General features: G+C 41.7%; 1 long non-coding RNA gene across 1 annotated transcript; it reads right to left on the minus strand.

Annotated features, from left to right (window-relative positions):
* Positions 1-2,523: 2,523 nt before the first annotated feature.
* Positions 2,524-6,268, minus strand: LOC110473196 (uncharacterized). Its single transcript, XR_002465839.1, has 3 exons — positions 6,228-6,268; positions 4,621-4,771; positions 2,524-2,628 (listed from the first exon to the last, which is right to left on the minus strand). It is a non-coding gene; the product is annotated as an uncharacterized LOC110473196 (long non-coding RNA).
* Positions 6,269-6,830: the final 562 nt, after the last annotated feature.

The following is a 6,830-nucleotide window of genomic DNA, read 5'->3' on the forward strand; positions in this document are numbered from 1 at the left end:
ACACTTTAAATAATGTTCTGGTTTTGGCTGGGATAAACATAATTTTCTTCTTAGTTGCTGGTACAGTGCTGTGTTTCGAGTTCAGGATGAGAATAGTGTTGATAACTCACTGATGTTTTAGTTGTTAGTGAGCAGAGCTTACACTCAATCAAGGATTTTTCAGCTTCTCCTGCCCTGCCAGGAAGCAAAGCTGGGGTAGCACAAGAAGCTGGGAGTGAACACAGCCAGGACAGCTGACCCAAGTTGGCCAAAGGAATATTCTAAACCTTATGACCTCAAGCTGAACAATGAAACTGGGGGAGTTGGCTGGAATGTGGGAACCTGCTTCTCAGGGATATGCTGGGCCTAAGTCAGCAGGTAGTGTGCATCATTTTCCTTTACCTTCCTTATTATTTTCCCTTCCTCTTCCTGTCTTAATAACAGCTCATGAGTTTACCTTTTTTCTCATTTTCTCCCCCATTCCAGTGTGGGCAAAAGAGGGAACAGCTGTGCTGCGTTTAGATGTCTGCTGGATGAAACCATAACAAAAAACTTCAATTCACATTGGGTTTTGTTGTGCTTTTTTTGTTTGTTTGTTTTTTTCTTTTTCAGATGGACCCCTATGGACATATTGCGACACCTCTATCCATAATGGAACCTTGCTAGCTACACTATAAATCGCATCAGCACAGAAGCAGATGGCCTGTGGGTGCATGTCACTGAGCACACACTGCAGCTCCCTATGCAGTGGCTAAGCCACAACCCAGTACTAAACCATCAAACCACTATTTATGACCTTATTTGTCTCCCAAGACCAATGGGGATAACCCAACCTCACGTTGGGGCTGATGGAATGCATCCTCTGACTGGACACTGAAAGGCAGTGACACATCTTGATCAACAGTCACTGCCTGCCAAAATTCCTCAAACAGTAGGAAAAGTCCACAGCCAATAAGCCTCAAGTGCTTAGCATCTAACACAAGCACAAAAAGCCAAGGGGGACACTCCCCTCTTACCTGCTCAAGGAACAGAAAATGTCATTGCACTGCAGCTTGTCCATGAGCTGCATCCTGATACAGCCAGATGTTGTGCAAAACAGGGACTGCACAGAAGAACTGGACTGGTTTTGTGTGATATAATTCTCTTGCATTTGTTTCCCAGGCCCTTTGCTTGCAAAGTGGTCTCTTACTTCATCAGTGAAATTGAAAAGCAAATCAAGATCTGTAAAGACATCATTGAACGTGCAAATTATAGCATCAGAGCTTTGTGGCATTTCAGGTAAAAAAATATACTGAATAAAGATTAAAGCATAATTGGTGGAAGTACAAAGATGACAAGGAATGATACTATTTTATTTGACTAAAAGTGAAGTTGTCTGACAGAGGATGGATGGATTCACTTTTACTTAGAAACACTATCCACTTCTTGAAATGTCAACAGAAGAATTCAGGAACTACAAATGTGGTCAAATATCAAACAAAAGATGCAATTTCAAGTCATGAAACAACAGATTTCAGTGGCATGACACATCCTTCAGTTGGTCTGCAGATTGTGCCACACAGCTGCAAACAAACTTTGTGGGTGGTAATACAAAGGAGGCATAGAGACTTTCTGGATATATTACAGTGTTATGGCACAATTCTGTTTATTAAGCCAATCTTTCACTCTCTGCTTTAATGTCTACAGTTATTGTCCCTCTTCCCTTCTCCTCCAATTCAGTTGTACAAATGGAGTATCTGCACGGGTCTGACCCAGGCCAACAAGGCTGAATCTCTGCTCTCTCCTGGGGAGGTGACACTGGACACTGGGGGGCTGCAGCACTTGTCCCTTCCTGATTTTGATCTGTGTGCCCAGGTGTTGGTAGTGGAAGGAGGGCTAGAGGGGTGGCTTCTGTGAGAAGCTCCCAGAAGCCTCCCCCATGTCCAGCATGGGAAGTGCCCAGAACAAAAGGGCTATCCCCATTGGCATATCCCACTCCTAGCAGCTTCTAGCTGCTTCTCTGCAAAGAAAATAGGGCGTTCACTATGTGTTTACCAAGATCTCATGGCTTTTGTCCCTGGGAGTGCTTCTGTCAATGGAAGGAGGCTGGCAAAAAGCTCCAGCAGTACTGTGTTGTTAGCAGGAATCAAAGCCTATCCTACAAAAGCAACTTCTCCCTATGTACAGAAACTGCAGCCCCTTAGATGTGTTCTTCCATATACAAGAGCAGCGATACTTTTGCTTGTCCTGTCTTTTTCCTTCTTACATATTCCCATGTACTGTTAGTAATTTCAACTTCTATCCTAAAGCATTCAATAGAGCTATCAGTCACTACCTTTTTCAGGATATTTTAAGTCACCAATAATGAGATTTTTCTCTCTTGGAATGTTTTTTTTTTTTGCAGTCACTTGTAGCTCACATAAGGTTTGTGCAGTATTTTTTGTCATAACTCTCACAGGAAAATGAAACCATTTAAAAACAGAGTAATAGAATGGATGGTTGCTGACCTGCTGCGGAGTGAGTAATTGCTCAGTAATTAAAGCTCCAAAGACCGTTTTATAATTTTCAGTCCTTCACTGGCACTGGTGCAGCCTTGCTTCCTGCTCCAACACTGATGTAGAGGTGATAATTATCTGCAGGACTGTTTTCTAGCTCTCCAGACAAGAGGTGCTGGTTAAAAAAAGTGCATGTCAAATAGCAGGCATGTCTTAGAAAGGCATTAAAGGAATTATCAAAATACACGTCAACATCTGGATCGATTCAGGATTATTTCTGGTTATACATGCCAGAGAATTGCTGGGTTCTAAAAACAATTGAATCTAAAATGGTTATCCTGAGGAAAGGCAAGGAAAAATCCCAAACACTTTACACATATATGTGCTTGTATAGTCCTGGTTTTTACACTGCCAATACAAATAATTAAAGCAGAGATGGCTGTTGTTGGCAGTCCCAAATATTTAGGATCAATATAACAATAAGGAGTGTATAATGCCACTTTGGGTCAATAATTCTACTTGATGTGGCCAAAAGCCACGTCCTTCTGTAAGTAAAATAACTCACTTGTTTGTTGCATAGGCCAAGGATACCCTGAGTCGATCCGTATCTAATATTGATATATTTGACAGAATTATGGGATAATACTAAAAAAAAAACCTACCTGGTTTTTACTCATTCTGTCAAGATCTGACAGCTGTGTCAGCCTCAGGAGACCACTGAGTCCATTTGGCACAAGGCATGGAGAATTGCAGTGGATTATTTGGGGCTCAGCTGCAGAGCTGAGGAGTCTTCCTGCTTTCAGGAATATAGGATACAGCAGCTCCATGGGAGCTGGGGGTAGGACACCTTCAGGGTGACCAAGGCAACCACATGCTCTATCTCTCTTGAGTTTTCAAACCACTGATAGAAAAAATTGGTAATGGTTTTGGACCAAGTAAACTATACCGAGTGATGTGGAGCACTCCAAAAGGCAAAAGCCAAAAATCAGTGAATATTTGATCAGGCTGCAGAATTTTGCTGCTCAAGTTAAGGCCATGCATTCACCCTCGTATCTTTCTTTCCCACCACCCAAAAAGGGCAGTTACACCAAATTAGCAGGAGACACACTAATAGAATAGAGTGTAAGGAGTAAATAAACAAGTCCTTTGTACCTCAGTTAGATGGTCCCATAATGAAATTTAGTTAGGACTGGTGATCTCACTGGAATACTCTGGGCAGTCTAAAGGGGGTGACATGCAAGATCATGCTGAGCTAAATTGTCACTTTACCCATTGTCAGTGTATGTTACCTTGCTCCTGCAGCCACCCTAGTGATGCTGCAGTCAGACAAGGTGTCACTTCTTCACTGGGTTGCTTCATTGAGGCTGCATAAGTTTATATTTTTTCCACAGCTACTTGAAAACCACCATTCTTTTGAATAATGTGGTGCACTTAGTATTAATTTGATACAAAGTAAGTTACAGGTACTAGAATGCAAGGAAATTGCCTTGAACAATTAAAAGATGTCTTTCAGCTGAAAACAAACTTAAGATTGCTCTTAAGCTCTTAAGCTCAGTACCAAACTTGCAGAAAGTGCAGGGTAGCAGAAAGCAGCAGAGCACAGCAGTAAATCTGCAAAACCATTAGTCTTCTAGACAGCTGTTACAAATACAGCAGAAACTTATGGATCTACATAATCTCAAATGTAAAAAGTCATACCTATCATTCAGAGGAGTGCTTTACAACCATTAATTAAACCTCATGACACTGCAGGGAGTTGGTAAAATGCTAATGCCAGTTTGGCAGATGTGTAAATTAGCCTATTTATCATTCAATATTTGAATGTACTTCACATCCAAGGGAAACTGAACTGGAACCTTTTTATCTATTGATTTTCCTATGCTAGAGGATATGCATGATATCTCAAGAGATTTGGAGAAGGAACATTGTTTTAAAATGAAATTATTTGGAATAATAGAGCCTCTTTAATTTCCTACCTTTCCACAACAAAATTTAAAATAAATATTCTCCTTCTACTGTACCTAACATACAGAAAAAAACAGATACAAGTTGAGGAAGGTACAAAATAAGTTACTATTTCTCTGTTTTATTTCCCTACTCAATATTCTCAAGGATCCTTTTTCTGTAGAGATCATTAAAGATAAGTGTGACTAAATTATCAACTTACTTTCAAGTCAACCCATTCCTAGAAGCAAGGAAGCAGCACTAGGGGCACAACACCACATGACTTCTGATTTCCAAGGAGGAGGGAAAGGCAGATGAGAAGTAAGCAGATGCTTGATTTTCAGATAATTTAGAAAACCTTAGGTCCATTTGCTCTGGAAGACAAATTTAGTTAATGCTTTAAGCTTTCAAAAGATGAGGCACATTGGAAGAACACATAGAATGAAATACTTGTTGTGAAGCCTTAGTAGCACACTTGGTGAAGGGTAATTTAAGATGTCTGGCCTCTGAAGTCAATAGACACTTGAAAGGACTGGTGGTATCTCTAGCATATGGCACTTTTCAGAAGTGTTATGGAAGGCCTGACCTTGTAATTTGGTGGGCAGGAAAGCAGCTGAAGCTGAGTGGTCTTGAGGCTTTCAGCTCTCTGCCCACTTTCCATCTGTTTCAAAAATCAGGACCTAGCAAAAAATACATTGCAGAATAACCACAATACTGGTCACACAAACTTATATAGTGTCTCCCCATCGAGCTGTACCCTTTGTTGGTTGTAAAACCTTTGGAAAACATGGCAGATGCTGAACAGGTAGCTGAAAGGGACAATGTAATGACCTGGCAAAGCTGTAGGAGCCTGAATATGATTGCTAGTAACATTACAGCTATACAACTTACTAAGCCAGGGGTAATCAGATCTCCTCCTACGGGCAGAAAGCCGAGTCCTGCACTGCAGAGAGATGCTTACCTCAGTTCTCTCCATCTTTAGTTAGTCATGCTTTGGCTACGTAAACTCATCCAACTTCCTTTGAAGCATCATGTCCTGACAGCTGCCAGGAACAGGATATCTGACCTGATAGGTATAGCAAATCCTAAATTCCTGGAAAAGGTCTCCTTTGAGCATACTCTTTGGTATTTCCTTTCCTATGGGAATGGGCAGAACTGTCAGCCTCCTTGGAAACTGCAATTAATCCAAGGTGAGGAGCTCATTGCTGCAACAAAGATGCAGACAAAATAGGGGTTTTTCTCTCAACATGTCTACTATTCAAACATTCTGGTCAAGCCACATTCAGCAAGTTCAGCTTTGAGCTTGAAGCCAGGTGCTGGAGCTGTGCTCCAAGGCTGTGCTCCTACTAAAAAGTACTGTGCTAAATAAATATCTGATATATCTGGGACTTATTCCCTGAAAGGATCACGAAGTGTTTTGCATGCTATATATAGGAATCACTTCATCTACCACCAAAATGTGGTTACATATGAAGTGAAAGGGAGGGCAGAGAACAGAAACACTGCAGCTATGATGTGAAAAATAGATCAGCTAATTTTAAAGGCAGATGAATTTCTTGAGCCTGAATCAGGTCCTTTGAATCTATTTAACAGAAAACATCAGAAATATCTTCATTGATGCCCTGTTGTCAGGTTCTTGGCTCCCCATTACTGCTGAAACACAGTGGTCCTATGTTTCTGTGGCCCGACTTGAATTCAGGCACTGATGTACATTTTGCACTTCAATCAATATATGATTTTAAATATAATCATGAATACCAGGAGGACCTGCCACAATTCCAAACACTGGAGAAAAAAGCAGCAAAGAAGGAAAGATTGTTAATAAATTACCTGACAACAGCCATCCCTGTAGTTCACCGGAACAGTGACTAATGCATTCACCCTCCCAGCAATCCTGAAAAATAGAGATCATCAGTTACACTGAGGAGGAACCAAAGGCTCAGAAAGACTCACACCCTCCATGCCCAGCAGCTGTTCTTCCTCTTAGATCACTGTATCAAAGTCCCATCAATGTCTCTAGGCAGTGGCTGAGGATCATCCTGTCTCCCTGGGGACTGGACAGGCCCCACCAGAGTCCGGGACCTAAAGCACTCCCAGGATCATGGACCAGGATTGACAGTTTGGTGGCTTCTTCCAGGGAATTAAGTGTATTCTGGGGTATTTTCCTAACTACTACTAGGCTGTGCCCAATCTTTCAGTTTGTGTTTATCACTGACCATGGAGGTGGAGCTTTCCTCTTGGCTCTTCCCTAATGCCACACCATCCATCTCTCCCTGGGCCTCTAACCCTGATCTTTGGCTCAAGGCACCTCCAAAGCAGAGAGAGCAATGTTAGAGCTGGAGAAGGAACCCAGTGCCTCACCAGAGTCTGACATTACCAGTTATTCAAATTGCATCATCCATCTTCTACCTATAGCCAGGTTCCAAAGCAACT

Source organism: Lonchura striata, chromosome 5, assembly GCF_046129695.1.
Source record: "Lonchura striata isolate bLonStr1 chromosome 5, bLonStr1.mat, whole genome shotgun sequence".
Taxonomy (NCBI): Eukaryota; Metazoa; Chordata; class Aves; order Passeriformes; family Estrildidae; genus Lonchura; species Lonchura striata.